Consider the following 16,891-nt stretch of genomic DNA (forward strand, 5'->3'; position numbering starts at 1 on the left):
GAAATGGGGAGTGATTGATAATGGGTACAGGGTTTCTTTTTGGGCTGATGAAAATGTTCAAAGATTGAATGTGGTGTTGGCTACACAACCATGAAGATACTAAAAAATGTTGAATTGCACACTTTAGATGGGTGAATTGTGTGGTATATGAATTACATCACAAAAAAAGAAAAAAGAAACAGGAAAGAAGCTTCCTCCACAGGGTGCCTGGATGGCTCAGTCAGTTAAACGTCCGACTCTTCATTTAGGCTCAGGTCATGATCTCGTGGTTCATGAGTTCAGGCTCTGCATCAGGCTCCTCACTGACAGCGTGGAGCCTGCTTGGGATTCTCTCTCTCCCTCTCTCTCTGCCCCTCCCCTGCTCTCTAAATAAATAAATAAATAAATAAATAAATAAATAAATAAACTTTTAAAAAATTAAACAAAGAAGCCTCTTCCGCTTCAACCCTTTTAACCCAGAGCTCATCCTGCTAAAGCTTCCCATTATTTCATTTATGGGGCTTATGTTTACCTCCCAAATTCACCTGTGTCAAGCTTGTGTCCACGAACCAAGAAAAGTAATTAAATGAAGGAAAGACTATATCCAGATTCAGATTTCAGCATGATTTAAAGTTCATGACTTTCTGGGGGAAAGAAATAGCATGCTTTAAAAAGCAAAAACAGACTAACCGCCCTGAAGGAGAAGCGGCTGTCCTAGATGATCGCCCCCCTGGGTGTAAGGGTGTTCGGTAGACATCCACAAGCCCACATTTTAGCTCTAGCAGTGGGCTTTAAAAATTCAGGCGATGCCTCCAGCCAGCCTCTCTACCATCCTGTTACTTCTCTCAGGATGAGATCAGAGGCTAAACACAGAGAAATGAGCTGAAGAAAACCGGGGCCAGCAGTCTCCAATCCTCTGGGCCACTTGGGTCTACTAGCAAGAAACAGGTCACGGTCCCTCAGCCTCCTGCTAGCTGTTCCTACGGCCACAAGCCTGTGCCAGTACCTCTGGCCTCCTTTATAGCCACCTCTCCCTGACCCTAGTGTATCAGACATGCCATTTTGGAGGTAGCCCAGCATCTGGCTCTCAGAGCAGCAGGGGAAATCACCACCAAGGGGGGGGGGGGCGGAGCACTGCCTTTCCCACTGAGAGAGCCAACATGGACCGTTCTCCATCTGCTGACAGTTGGCTGGGATGGCCTAGGCTTGGCCAGCTGGATGCTTTTCTCAGGGCTTTGAGTCTGGAGCAGACAGCGATATCCAGCGGCAGCCGATGGCATCCTGCCTAGGCCGCTGCTGTTGAAAAGATCGTTGTCATCTCTTAGCTTTTTGGCCTTCCTGATCCCATCCCCCCACCCCACCCCCCAACCCCGGTTTCTTGGTTTCCACTGTCATCCAAGTCTGATCCACCGGCCTTCCTTCAGGGCTGTGGGCTGCTTCCAATGAAGCCCTGTGTTTAAGATGGTTAAGAGAGAGGTGGATTTTGTTGCCTCTAACCAAGAGGGCTTACACGGAGAAGCAGGAATCTAGGGGCAGGCAGCCTGTAGCATTTGTCAGTTCCTCCCCCTGACCTCATCTTGCAGACAACGAGCACTTATTTATCCCCTTTCTCCTCTCCCTCTTCCATTTTGGCTCCTGCACTGCCTAAGTTTCAAATCACAGTGGCATTATTAATAGTCACTGTGTAAGGTATTTTTTGGTTCAGTGTAAAAGAGGCTGCTGGCCTCCCTGACACAGCCATAAAAAGATGCGTGGTAGATGACAAGATATATTACCTGTGCAGCCAGTGAAGCGATATCTTTATGCTGTGTTAATGAAGTATAGCAATATTTCAATAATAGCCAGGTGGAAAGAGAATTAGAAAATACTGACATGGGGGAATACTTGCATTTTTTTATGTTAGAGAGAGAGAGAGAGCTCACATTCGAGGAGGGGAGAGGGGCAGAGGGGGGGGGGGAGAGAGAGAGAGAGAGAGAGAGAGGATCTTAAGCAGGCTCCATGCTCAGCAGGGAGCCTGATGTGGCACGACATTGGGATCATAACCGAGGATCGTGACCTGAGCTGAAATCAAGAGTCCAGATGCTCAACCGGCTGAATCACCTAGGCATCCCAGGAAAAGCCTGCATTTTTAAAAGCCTACACAGGTTACTGCTGTAAGCACAATCCTGAGCATTGGCAACAATGAATCTGTCATTCAAGGCCTCTATGCCGGTGGCGTCTGGGACAGTCTGGGAAGCCCACTGACTCCCATGGCAAATTCGCAGCCCACCTCTCCATTCCTTTAGCTCAGCTCTAGGCCTTTCTGGCAACTGAAATATTGTCAGCTCTGTTGACAACTCTTCTGTCTCTGCTTGGTACGCTCTTTAAGCAAATGTATTTTACTCGTTGGCCACTCCCAGTGCCTTTCTTTTTTTTTTTTCTCATCTGCTACTCAAAAGTCCCCCTTTCCCATCCCTCGTCCATTCTCTGAGTACTGCAACTCCTATTTATATAAAAATATCTGAAGGAACCGTAGTATTTACATTAAAAATATCTGAAGCTCTTTTTTAAAGTAAGAAATATTTGCAAGAAAAATACCTGCATTTATTTCTTTTCACTTTGAGGAAGTATCAGTATTGGAGGTAGCATCACAGTCCAGCTGTGTTTTCCCACCTGCCAATACTGTGGAAGTTTCAAACCCTGTTTGCGGCTGCAGCTGCCAGTAGTTTGCAGGAAGACAGTCTAACTAATGTGGGTTTTTATGACTCATGATTTTCTGACCTCATGGATACAGAACCCCAACAGGGTGAAAGAAGCCTGCTGAGCCACTTTCTCAAATGAACACCATTAAATTTGACCTTAGGACTGAAGAAATAAAACCATCTGGACCACAAGTTCATCACTATTTGAAGCAACATTTTTGCAAAGTACTAAAAAAAAATGTGGCACTTGAACCCTTGCTGAGGTGAGAACTCCAAGTTAGGCTGAAATTTTGGGCAAACTATCAAATTCTGGTAATTATCCATGCAATCCCTACTGCTAATTATCCATGCAGTACCGACTGTAAGTAACCCCATTACCTGAGGAGATAACACTACAGAACATATCTCTTGGAGAGAGGAGAGTGACGAGAGAGGGAGTCTACAGAACAGAACACAGCTCTCAGAGGCCAGTGACGAGAAATGGGAAACTAGGCAGACAACTCTAATTGAAGTTACGGTGTATTTCTGAGCAATAAAGTGATGGAAAGACCCATTTGAATCGATGTTCACTATCTCAGAGTATTATTAGTGTTGGAGGATGTGAGAGTTGGTGAGAGCTTTGGAGACTGGGTGACCGGCCAGATTACAGTGGGACCAGGGTCCTCTGCTAACAAGAAAGGCAACTCCAGAGGAGCAAAGAGTGTGCCTGGATTGTTCACTATTGTACACCCGAGGCTTGCCACACAGTACACACCAAGTAAGGACTTGTTGAATGGATGGACAGAAGGTTTGCCGAGGCTGGCATAGACTTTTGAACAATCAAGGAGTGACGCTAGAGCCAAAAGTGATATGTAATTTAATTATCTAAAAACCATCTCATTTTTATTAGTTGCAAAACAATTTTTAAAATTTGGTACAAGGGATCAGGTAAATATGTTTATCTACATTTCATCTGTTTGTGTTTTCTTTGGAATGAATTCTACTAACTCGGCCAAAAAAACTGGTTAAGCCTTCAAGATAAACACATAGGAAAACATTAGCAGCTACTTGCTTCCTGTCAATGGCGTAAGGACTGAGCCAACTGTAAATTCCAGCTCTAAAAGCATTTTAAGGGGCGTCTGGGTGGCTCAGTTATAAGCCTCTGACTCTTGACTTCTGTTCAGGGCATGATCTCACAGTTCGTGAGATCAAGTCCTGTGTCAGGCTCTGCACTGACAGCACTGAACCTGCTTGGGAGTCTCTCCCTGCCCCTCCCCTCTCGTGCGTGCTCTGGTGCGCTTTCTCTCAAAATAAATAAAAACTTAAAAATAAATAAATTGTGCCATTTCAAATGGATAAGACAATGCAAGTGATAGACTAACTTACCTCTGAGGAATATTTATTGTGATTAAATTAGTGCACTAAAAGCCTATAAATGTTTGGGCTTACAGTGAGAAAACTGAAGAGAAAAATGAATGAAAAATAAATAAATAAATAAATAAACAAAACCTATACTCTGTGTAGAGAAGTAACTGACTTACAATAAGATAAGTAACTCTCTCATGTTAAATTTTACCATTATATCAATTTAAAACCTTGAAGAAATTCAAGACAGACCTATAGCTTAAAAAAAAGAAAAATACAGAGCATTTGCAAACACAACCAGGATATCACCTCAAAGATGTCATTGAGGGGTATCAGGATGTCTTGAGTATTCAATGATTCTTCCTTTTGGTTATAGTCCCCATATACCCCTGGCCCCAGGTTTTCCCTGGGCATGTGGCTGTCCTACCATGTGAGACACTGCCCAACCTCCCCTGTGGCTAGATTTGGCCATGCGTGACTGTCCACGTCAATGACACAGCAGTGGAATTCACTTGAGTAATCTCCCTAAATACCAAGCTGTGTGTCTCTGTTTCTCTCTTTCTTCCATCCTAATAACTAGAAAGAGGGATGACAGGATAGAAGCAGTCTTTGAGGCCAATTAGCCCATTATCCTGGCCTACCACATGTCTGCACAGTTACATACAAGAGAAAGAAACTCTTGTTGTCAAGAAGCCATTGAATTTTGGGTCCTTTTTGTTTTAACAGCTCAGACCGTAACTCTCATATATATAGAAAAATATGAAGGAGAAGGAAATAAGAACTACATTGCCATATTGTGTTATATTTTTTCCAGGTAGATTATAAAATCTGGAGACATCTGCTCAACAACAACAAAAATATCACTTAGAGAACAAAAAGGAAGCCTATAGACTGGGAGAAAATATTTGCAATATTTGCAATAGGAAAACATTGTATCTAGAATATATAAAGAGCTCAGTAATTTAAATTCAATAATTTAAAAACTCTGGGGGACTTTTTAAAATAATAAGTCAATTGGGGACCTGTATTTCCATTAGTATTCTGCCTACTGGGGAGCATGCTCAGGATTTGCTCTGCCTACAGGGCTTCTTGTATGGAGCCTGTGCCAATTATCAATTCATTGCCTCTCAACTGCAAATCCACCGTTTTTTTTTTTGCCTGTCTGTGAACGGGTCTGCTTCCTTTCCTATTTTCCCTTTGCCAGCTGGCCCTGGAGCTCTATCAATAGAGGATGGTGGAGGGATGTTGCAGGATGAAAGGGTTTTGCTTCCTGACTCTGGTGCACTCCCAGTGAAAGGCTCCAGGAGCCCTGAGCAGCCAGCAGATTCTCCCTGGGGAGTTTTGTACTTGGGGAGTGCTGCCAGTGAGACACTTTCCAGTGACTAGGTCTCCCCCGCATTCTAGAGGGCAGATTCCTGGCAAGTTCTAGGGGGCTGCTTTCCAGCCTATTCTGCTGGTAATTCCTCTGTGTCTTCCCCAACAGGTGTGCCTCTGGCGGAGGGGGAGGGGGCGGTGCAGATAGGGTGGCATTTCCTTGCCTGCTCTAGCTCAGCCCCAGGGGTCATGAGGGTTTCCTACAGCAGTGATCCCTGCATTCTATACAGTTCTTCCTACTGGCCAATCCTTTATTTTCTCCAATCTTGATTGAGCCCAGACTGCCTTGGTGGAAAAGTCCAATTTTTAATCTAATATGCTTAATCTAATATGAATTAACAGAAGCTAAAGTTATTCTGAACAAAAAAAATCAAAAAGTCAAAAAAGCCTCTGAAGTTCCAAAGCAGAAGGGAGAACCCTCTCATTTTTCCCTTCTAATACTGTGTGTAGAGTTTGGTTACAGATTAAATGATGCCTGGAGATTTCAGAAAGATGTGCTTCTCCTCCTCTGCTCCTTTCTCCATTCCAAGGCTTAGGTTAATGTCCCCATGAGCAGCCATCACTTTCCACTAGGGCAATAAGTTCTCCCTGTTTAGTAAACATAATTGGGATATTTTCCCAGCAAAACTAATAAACTCCTAAAATGCCAACTAGGCACTTGGCATCTGTATGGGGTCAAGCTCTCTTTGAAGCCAGGGCTATCCCCTAGTGCCATTCTCTTCAGGCCATGTTTCTCTTGGCTCTGTAATAAAATTTCACAATACGCCTTGATCTGGGTTCCTAGCTTAAATAGCCCGCTTCCTAACTTAAATATTGAGCCAATGAAGTTTAATTCCTAGAAAATCACAACTTACTGTTTGCTGTTGTGTGCAGAAAAACCCAACGTGGGGATGGCTCTGCCAGAGGCTTAGGGTCCAAGCGGCCCCCCCTTTGTTTGGAGGCAGCTCCTCATGGCCTGCCCTCACCTCTGCATGGTCTCCTGGGAATGACCCTGGAACACTAGATCCCTGTCTGCTTTTCCAGGCTGACTTGTGCCTCCCATGCTCCTCACTTTGTGATCTCGAAAGTCAGGTCTGCTTTCAGACTCTTGAGAACAAAACACAGAGTTCTTACCTGCCTCCCAGTATGTGCATTGACTATTCCTTCTGCCAGGACTCCTTTTCCCCATCTTCACCCAACTCTCTCCTCCTAATCCTTCAAGCCCCAACTTAAGCCTCCCTAAGAGTTCCAGCAAGGATTTCCCTGACCCCTGCCCCCCACCACACATTGCTCCAAATCTAAACCAAACATTGCCATCGCCCCCCTGTTCTTTTCCTTCATAACCTGTGTTAAATTTGTAATTACATGTTTGTATGTTGATTGGATTCTGGCTCCCACCTTAGACTTCAAGATGCACAAGAATAGGCGGGACACCTGTTTTGCTCACAACAGCATCCCTAACTTGGCATACAGTAAGTGTACAAACAGTAAGTGCTCAATAGATATTAAGGGAGTCAGTATACAGCACAGTAGTCAAGCACATGGATTTTGGAGCAGACTGCTGGATTTAAGAACTGGTTCTGACAGTTGACTAACTATGTGCCCCAGACAGCTAACTTAATGTCAATGTCAATCTCTCCATCTATAAAACAGTGGTGGTAACTGTACTCCGTGAGTGAGTAAATGTTTGTAAATCACTTTATCACATGCCTGTTAATAAATAATAAATAATAAATAAATAATAATAAATAATAATAAATTGGAGTCAAGCTGTTCAATATCATTTGCCCTTCTGAAGAGGAGGAGCTGAAATGAACTTTCTTCTTTAACTTTAAATTCTTTAACTGACACCTCTTAAATTAAGTTATTTAAAAATAATATACAGTGCTGTGATATAGTTAAAACTACTACATTTAAAAAAAAAACATAAATGATACCACCCTTTAGAGTAATAAGTTTAGGAGTCACCAAAATGTTCAAGCCTACCTAGGAATATATGTGAAACTGAACAAAAAATATGTTTAGGCTATAGTTAATAAATACTACTTCAGTCTCAGTGTTCATAATAATGATTTTTAAAAATCTGAAAGGTTTAAGTATATTTGTTAGCTCTATGCAACAACATTCAGCTAAGACTAACAATTATGATGTTTACCAAAATGAGAAGTGTTTAGACTTGTAAAAAAAACCCCAAAATTCAAAGTTATATCTATACTATAATGATATGATGGTATATCATCTCATTTTTATACTACTTTATACATATACATCTCAGTGTGTGTGTGTGTGTGTGTGTGTGTGTGTGTGCAAAGGCAAACTAGAAGGAATGAAAAAATGGTAAAATTCTTGGTGTTGAAAATTTTAAATTATTGTTACTGTTGACAATTTGTTACTGATGATCCAATATTAGGAAAATTTATAACCGATTTCTGCTTAATGACTCAAATCAACAAAAGTAAATTTTGCTCTAAAAACCATACAATCATCCAGTCCAGCCCTGTACATATGAAGAAACGGAGTCCTAGGGAAATACAGGTGCACTGTCCAAGCAAACCCAGGAAAGCCAGCTTTTTCCCAATACACACACAGTTTCCCATTACTAAAAGGTGTTATTAAGGTGATTTGTTTCACATTAACATTTTAAGACAATCATTTTTTTCATGTAAATGTTTCACTTACAAAAGCTAATGGCTGATTTGAAGTAAGGCAAGTTTGTTACCTACCTAAAACTTCTCATAGCCTTCTTAAAGATGCAAAAGCTAACTATGAGAATATCTTTTGTACTCTAACAATTCCAGAGAAAATAGAGTGTGCTTCCATAGCCAGTAGAAAGATCTATCTATATAAACTGACTTGAGATGCCAAAGGTAATGAAGATAAGAGAGAAAATGCAGCTTATGGAGACAGGATTCACCAAAATGTAATTCTTCCAGATGCCTCTTCAACTTTATCACATTTCTACTTTATCTCTGTTCCAGTCATTAATTGACAGACATTGCCAAAGTCCAGCTCAGGGCCAAAAACGAGGCCCTGATCAAGGATGTTTACTGAGACCAGTCACATGGCTAAGAACTTGCAGAAAAGCAGGTATGACTGAAATCAGAAGGATGTGAAGCAAAGTTACAGAATAGATAAGTCTTAGAAGCATGTAAATCCTAGGGTTCAAAGAAAACGGGCCGAGAGATGATTGGGAGGGAATCTATGAGAAAGTTACATAGGATGGATTGTTCATAATTCTGCCTTCAAAGGTAGAATTCCTCCCCACCCCCACCCCCCATTCTTTTAAAGTTAACTTTCGAAGTCTAAAAGGTAAATGAATAGCTGGGTAACTAGGCAATGCTGTTGCAATGTAAAGAAATTTTAACCCAGTTAGCATCACATCACCATTTCCTTTCCAACTGCTATTAAATATTTTGCTCCTCTCCACCGAGTCCTTTCTTGCAAGCTCTCTTCCCTGGCCTGGTCAGTCACCCATCTTGCTCCACAAATTACCCTGTTATTAGTCACAGGCACAAGTGAGTGATGTAGGCAAGAAGGGGGCTGGGAAGCTCGCTGACGGTGACTCACAGAAGAGCCTGAGGAGACGCCCTGGTCCTGTCTCAGTTCTCCCATTTGAGAGACCAGAGGATTGGCCTCGTGTCTGCAGAGCCCTCCTGGGTGGCGCGGAAGGGGGCTGCTGCAGGAGCCTCCCCTCCATGTAGTCAGAAGAGTCAGCAAGACTGTCCCACAAACTGCAGGCCCGTAACTGATGAATATAATCAAAAATTTAAAAAGAAGAAAAAAAAAAAGAATGTAGTGCTTCACACACCAGCTCAAGTAGCTCATTCATTGTCTTTCAACCAGTCACAAAACTTGAGAAAGAACTATGGCTTTAGTGTCAGAAAGCCCAAGGTTCGAGGGCCAGCCCTGCCTCCTAAAACTAAGTGAACTTGAGCAACTCAGTCCCTCTGAATCTTTGTTTTCTCCGCGTGCTCCATGGTGCCAGTCCTGCCTTCCACAGAGACCTATTGCAGATTAAGAGTGATTCGGTATGTAGAAATACCTGAACACGGCAGAATGCTGGACCTATGTTACAGAGTCATGGTATCTTATGATCTTAACCCTTACCGGGTCTGGCCAAGAATCCGACGTCAGGCTGGTTTAGACAGTAGGATTAAATTCTAAGTTTAAAAAGATTCCCCAAGGGAGAGTAAGGAGACACCCCTGCCCCTTCACAACTACGTTCTCCCCATAACCTGCACATTGCTCACTGCTGGGAAACGATAACCAGTTCCATTTCTTTCTTTCAGTAAGGGAAGCCTACGTGATGGACACAAACTTTGCCAAACAGAAAACTTGGAGACAGTCCTGCAGAGGCAATACTACACAGTGTCATCTAGTTGAGACCTTCCCGATGATCAGACTCCCCTAGGGTGATACCCAGACCCCAGCACCCCCCAACCACGACACACCGTGGTAGAATTTCTGGGACAGGACATGGGGCAACCCTAGGCCTATTGGCTTACCAAGGAATAGGGGTTTGGGACTTTGAATGCTCATCGTCACCCTTTCCCGATACCTGAGCTAGGAGAGTGCATGACTTCCTCTAAGCCTTGAATTCCTCATCTGCAAAATAGGCATAATATTTTTTACTTCTCTACAGTCTAAGTCGGCATTAAATAAGGTCATGTGTCTAAATCACTTTGTGTAACTTGGGGCGTCCAGGAAGTGCTCAATAAGCTGTAGGTGTTAGTACTGTCACTATTTACATTTCCTCATCAATGGCGCCATGGCCTTCCAGGTGGCCCAATAGTCAGCCATCATTCACTGGCTTCCTGCAATACCCTCATCACTGTTAAGGCTGCCTAGACCAAGTGTTGGCAAGGCGGCAGCTTTTCTGAGGGATGAGTGTCACTTGACGCGGTAACTCAGTTCCTCAGTGACAGAGGGATTTCTTACCTCACTAGAACCTGTCTTGGGCAGTGTCACCAAAGGAGTCATTTTATGAAAGAGAGTAAAACCTAAAGGAGGGTGTGGGGCCCCATCTTGATCAAGAAAGAATCTGGAACATTCCTCTCACAGATGAGGAGGATGCCAAATTACTTTCAGGGAAGGACATGGGGTTACTAAGGCACACTGATGAAGCAAGCCCAGATTTTAATGGTTTTAAAACATATGCTTATGTAATACTTAAAGGCAGGGTTTCCTGTCACACAGCCTGCTGCCCCCGCAGAATGAAGCAGTCTTTGGAAAAGAACAAGATGACAAAGATTCTAGAAATCTTCAGAGGAGGGTGAGGTGTGGTGGGTGTGGAAGCTTACAGTATGGGGCCCAGAGGTAGTGAAGGAGTGCAGGAAAAACATCCCATCTGCATGTTCGCAAGGGCCTTCTTCTTTGAGTCCGAAATCACAACAAATTTAGGACAATAAGGGGCACGTGGCTGGCTCAGTCAAACGTTCAGCTCCTGATTTTGGCTCAGGACACAATCTCATGGTTTGTGAGTTCGAGCTCACAGTCGGGCTCTGCACTGTATCAGCACAGCGCAATTTAAGTACAGAGCGGGAGAGACAGAGACAGAGAGACAATAGAGATCAAGAGAGACAGAGACAGAGACTTAGGGAGGGCATGTGCAAAGTCTAGAACATAGGGAAAATATTTCATTTATTCATTTTACAGCTTTTGATTAATGATTAAATCCATGGCTTCAAATTTAGAGCAATTTTGCCTGCAAAAGTGGCTGGAGGGAAAAACATCCTGCATATATTGTATGAAAATGCAACATTATTTAAAAATAAAAATTTTCCTAGGTTTCCAGACTTTTTTTTTGAACTTTTTAAAATTTATTTTTATTTTTTAGAGAGAGACTGAGAGTGTGAGTGGGGGAGAGGGGCAGAGGGAAAGAGAGACAGAATCCCAAGCAGGTTCCATGCCCAGCTCAAAGCCCAACACGGGGCTCGATCCCATGACCCAGGGGGTAATGACCGAGCCAAAATCAAGAGCCGAAATCAAGACCTCGGGTAATGACCCGAGCCTACTGAGCCACCAGACTTTTCAAACATACATTCTTTCCAAAAGGGTATCCTTAACTTTCTCCCTAAAACATAATTTTCATTTCAGTCTCTGATTTCTGTCTATTAATGCAAATCTATGCTACAAACAAGAGAAAACACTATGCTAACATATACAGAGTTCCCTATGTCAAGGCCACATCTTGCACCCAGTCAATACCCTTTTCCCTGGGGGACATACGTCGGTCATGTGCCAATGTGATTTTCCAGCTACTCCTCTATTGATCCTAATTTGAGGTCTACGGCTTCCTAAGCCTTCCTTTTTAGAGACCTTTTTCTTTAAGCTAAGACTTTTTTCTCCAAGAAATATAGTTGGCTGAAGTGCTACTGGGGATGACTAATCCGAATTTTGTGAGCAGGGCAACATGTGAACCTAGGGGAAGAGACGGTGGTGGAACTGGAGTAGAGAGGACCCACAGGGCAGGCGGCTAGCTTCACGTGCTGAACGGGGGGATTCAGAGTTCCTCTGTGTCACTCATGTTAGTGAAGTTTAAATATGGATGTCTTAAGGCCAATGTGAAAGACAGCAATGCTCTGAAAGATGGTGAATGAAAGGATTGCATGATATTCAACAGCAAAGATCCCAAGTGCAAGAAGTGTATGAAATATAAGTGAAAGAGACACCACTCTAGGGGCATCTGGGCGGCTCAGTCGGTTAAGAGTCTGGCTTTGGCTCAGGTCATGATCTCATGGTTCACAAGTTCCAGCCCCGAATTGGGCTCTCTGCTGTCAGCACAGAACTTGCTTCAGATCCTCTGTGCCCCCACCCCCACTCTGCCCCTCCCCTGCTTGTCCTGTCTCTCAAAAATATGTAAATATTAAAGAGAGAGAGAGAGAGAGACACTAAACTTGTGTGGAGTCTCTTAAAATATACCAAGAGATCCCTATTGGAGCCTCAGTGAAGTCCTTTCGTTCAAGGGTGGGGAGAACCCTAGATGCTTCTCTTCCCCGCCAAGTGAAGCTGTTTCTCAGTAAATTTTTCTTCCTGCTAGTTTATGAGGTTGGGAATGTTACTCAGCTGTCAGTCACCTTATGAAATCTAAGCAATTTCAACCTTTGCCATGCTGTCAGGTGGATGTTTACAGGGCGTGATGGTAGAGAGGAGTCACATTTACATAGTCCATGGCAATTCTGAAATCGCTCAGCCTTTGTCACTCTGTCATGCATCAATTAGTGATATCATTAAGCACCAACTGTGTACAAAGGGCCCTAAGCTTCATGCCCAGAAGCAGTCCCACCCTTACACCCTGGCCTTATTTTAAAAGATGCCACTCTGGCATTCCTCTGGCCACACTTGTCTCCCACTGGGCAAAGAGTCCATAGGCCCAAGGCTACATGCCCCCACACACACCATAGCCCCTTTCTAGACTCGCTAGGGCTGCCTAGGACCCTAGAATTCCATGCCTAAACAACCTCTAAGTCCACTTCCAAGGCCTACATGGACACTTCTCCAGGTATATCCTTCAAAAAAGTGACAGCACAACATACCCTTAGGCCTAGGGATGGCCAAAAGGAGACTGTTGGGGAGGAGACGAGGAACTCACACTTGGGCACCTACACTGGGGCATCTGCACACATATGTCCTGGGCTTCTAGCCCAGCAGGACAATTTTGGGGCTGGGAAGGGGGATAGGGCCAGGCTGAGGGCCACCTAATTCCACACGCACTCCTGCCCTGGGCCCTTCCAATGTTAGGGGTGGGCCTGTCTACAGGGCCTCAGGGTAGGTCTGCAACTCTAGAAAGTCCCAGCAATTCTGGAAGCCAAAGATCTACCCAGGCTGTGCAGCCACCAGAGGAGACAGAAATCCTCATGTAATTTCTGACTGTCCAGCTGAACCACTCCTTCCCAGAGAAAGCGCCTTCTTCATTAGCAGAAAGTAGTTTATTCACTCCAGCTTACACATGCTTCCCCAGTTTCCCCTCTAGCAGACTACTGCTTCACTGTTGGCTCTCCCCTCACTAGAAGGTAGGCAGGAGAAATAATATTTGTGATCAATGGGGTTTGTGTTTAGCAAAGCTTTTGGTAAGGTGTAGAAAACTGTAGGCTAAAAGGCAGGGGTGGGGTGTGTTGGTCATGAATCCCTTCTGCATTCTCTACTGACCCACTAGGAATTGCTTTGGTGGGATGTGGGGCGAAGGCCCCTGCAAGCAAGGACTGTGGGCTCAGGGGACAGGGTAAGAGATGTGATTCAGATGCCCAGCGGCTCTGATATCTGCTTTTGCACCTGTAAACTGGGAATAGCAGCATTATCTTTTCACAGACCTTTACAGAAGTTCAATGAGGAGCACCTGGGGGCCTCAGTTGGTTGAGTGTCCAACTTCGGCTCAGGTCATGATCTCGCCATTCATGAGTTTGAGCCCCAGATCAGGCTCCATGCTGTCAGCTCAGAGCCCACTTGGGATCCTCTGTCCCCCTTTCTCTCTCTGCCCCTTCTCTCTCTCTCTCTCTCTCTCTCTCAAAAACGAATAAACATTTAAAAAAAGTTCAATGAGATGATCATAATTATAACGATCATAACATACATCACAATTTACAAAATTTCCTTCCTCACATTCCACTCATTGTATCCTCAGAAAACCATGCCCTCAATTTACAGATGCAAAGTGAAGGTTATAGGGATAAAGTTACTTGCTCAAGGTGACCCAGAGCTAGACTCAAAGTAAACTCTGAGGGTAAAAAGGCTATTTCTCTTTAAAGTACCTGGTTTTGCCTTTCCTCAAGTCAATATCTGTAAATGTGCGCTGTGAATAACTCTTCCCCATACAAATAATCAGTTCTGTCACTTGTGATGACTTTGAAGCAATGTGCTTTTGAAAGTCCTTCTCTCACAGGGAAGAGACTGGAAGCTGGAAAGTGCAGGACAGATAGAGCTAACCTTTCCTTCCTTCTGATTAGAAAGGGGGTTCGGGGAAATGGGAAGGGGAGGGTGGGGGCCAGACCAGAGCACAGATGGAGCTCTTCGCCACCTGGTGCTCTCAAAGGAAACTTTCACTCAACCTCTCTCCTCTCAAAACAAAACAAAACAAAACAAAACAAAAAAACAAAAAACAAAACCAGAATATGGACCTACAGTATTTCATAGAGAAGAACACGGCACTTGCCTTCCCCAGACACCTCTCCTCCCCAGAACACATAAAACAATATCACATAATAATAAAGCTTTGGGTCACAGCTGTAGTTTTCCAAGATCACAGCTAAGAAAACACAGTAGAGATAAAATAAAACAAAATGTAAAATAAATTAAACAGTAAACGTACAAATAAAATGAACAGTAATTACCTTGAGTATAAATGAGAGCTTTCTGCAGAGGAATTCACGTACTATATATGTATGTACGTGTGTATATATATACGTATATATATATATAAAAGTTTCGCCTTCACTTTCACAGCATCCCTGCAGAAGCAGAAAAGGGAAACATAATTAACAGTCTATACAATTATACCCATAAGTTTCCTTCTAACTCTAAAACTTTAAGTCAGGGTTACAAACTGGTGGCAGATCTTGATATAGGCTGAATTGGACCTCCCAATCAGTTTGGGACCTACATAGTGCTTTAAAACAATTTGAGCCAACATTTCAAATTTAGGAATTTTCACATAAAAATCCAGATCTATAGTTTCATTTGAAAAGACCAGAAGATCTGGAAATAATCATAGGACCTGCAGGCCTTAAGGGAGGCACAAGATTAATCACCAGGCCCTGCTAATCACTGCTAATTTGTTACCTGCTTTGCTTTCTAAGCCATTTAACTTTGTGATTCCTTATGTCTCTAAGATTTATCAATGTGAACTATGTCTTCAAAGTCAGTGCAAGTTAAGTAAAGATAGTATGAGCCTAGCACAGCCTCATTTAATGATTATAGTTTGTATCAGCGCATGGTGTTTGAAGGAGCCAGCTGTGACCCATTAATGCACTGGCTCTCAACTCTGGATCTCTATGGGAATTACCTGGAAAATATTTTTAAGCCAAGCTCTCCCCTTAGACCACATAAATCAGGATCTCTGAAGGTGCCATCCTGTCATCAGTATTGTTGTTATTGTGGCTTAACAAACATATGTATTAAAGCACAGTGTAGGATAGTAAAGTAACAAATCACTAAAGTAAACACACCTGTGTTAGAACCAACAGCCAGACCAAGAAACAAGGTATTACCAGCATCCTAACCCCTGCATTTGTGTCCCTTCCCAGTCACTACCCCACTTTCTCCAACTATCCTAGACTAACTTCTAACAGGAAGGATTAATGTTGCCTAGTGGAACTTATATGAACAGAATCCCACTGAATGCATTCGTTTGCATGTAGAGTCTTTCCCTCAACATGTATGACTAAGATACATCCAGGTTGATGCAGGTAACAGTGGTTGACTCATTTTCACTGGTGTTTAGTATTCCATGGGATAACTATATCGCAATCTATTTTTTTATTCTCCTGTTGAAGGAAATGTGGGTTGTTTTGAATTGGGGGCTGTAACAAATAATGCTATTTGTTAACATTCTCGAACATACCTTTGGTAAACATACATATGCATTTCTGTAGGGCATATAGTTACGCAGTTTTCTAAAGCTGTTGTGCCAATATATACTCCCACATGTGTGTATGAGAGTTCTAGCTGCTTCACATTCTCACCAACACCTCTGTGGTCTTTCAAATTTTAGCCTCTCTGGTGGGTGTGTAGTGGTACATCCCTGTGGTTTTAATTTGCATCCCCCTAATGGTTAATCAGGGGAAGTACCTTGTTTCATATTTTTGAGCATGTTTCATGTTTCTTGGCCATTTGGATACGCTCTTTTGTGAAGTACCTGTTCAAATCTCTTGCCCAGGGGTGCCTGGGTGATTCAGTTAGTTAAACATCTGACTCTTGATTTTGGCTCAGGTCATAATCTCACGGTTCGTGAGTTTGAACCCCGTGTTGGGCTCTGTGCTGACGGCACGGAGCCTGTTTGGGATTCTCTCTCTCTCTCTCTCTCTCTCTCTCTCTCTCTCTCTCTCTCTCTCTCAAAAATAAACATTAGGGGAACCTGGGTGGCTCAGTCGGTTAAGCGGCCAACTTCAGCTCAGGTCATGATCTCACGGTCTGTGAGTTCGAGCCCCGTGTCGGGCTCTGTGCTGACAGCTCAGAGCCTGGAGCCTGCTTCAGATTCTGTGTCTCCCTCTCTCTGACCCTCCCCCGTTCATGCTCTGTCTCTCTCTGTCTCAAAAATAAATAAACGTTAAAAAAAATTAAAAAAAATAAATAAACATTAAAAAAAATCTCTTGCCCTATTTTCTATTGTGTTGGTCTACCTTTTTTAATGGACCTGTTTACTGATTCTGGACATGACTCTTCATTGTTTATGTGTATGGCAAATGTCTCCTTCCCCTCTGCAGCTTGTCTCTTACTCTTTTAATAGTAAGCTTCGATGGAAAGAAGCTATTCGCTTTAGGATAGTCCAATATATAGATCTTTTTCATTATGCTAGTACTTTTTGTGTCTTGTTTCTAAAA

The 16,891-nt window shown here is 43.2% G+C and overlaps 1 protein-coding gene across 8 annotated transcripts in view; it reads right to left on the reverse strand.

Annotated features, from left to right (window-relative positions):
* The window catches only part of CERS3 (ceramide synthase 3), a 120,198-nt gene that overhangs the window by 85,123 nt on the left and 18,184 nt on the right, over positions 1–16,891 (reverse strand). For all 8 annotated transcript variants that reach the window (XM_042988197.1, XM_042988196.1, XM_007095854.3 and 5 more), the window contains one exon: positions 14,684–14,800. The gene's annotated coding sequence lies outside the window, so the exon portion shown is untranslated. The remainder of the gene's footprint in view (positions 1–14,683; positions 14,801–16,891) is intronic.

The sequence above is a fragment of the Panthera tigris genome, chromosome B3 (genome assembly GCF_018350195.1).
Source record: "Panthera tigris isolate Pti1 chromosome B3, P.tigris_Pti1_mat1.1, whole genome shotgun sequence".
Classification (NCBI taxonomy): domain Eukaryota; kingdom Metazoa; phylum Chordata; class Mammalia; order Carnivora; family Felidae; genus Panthera; species Panthera tigris.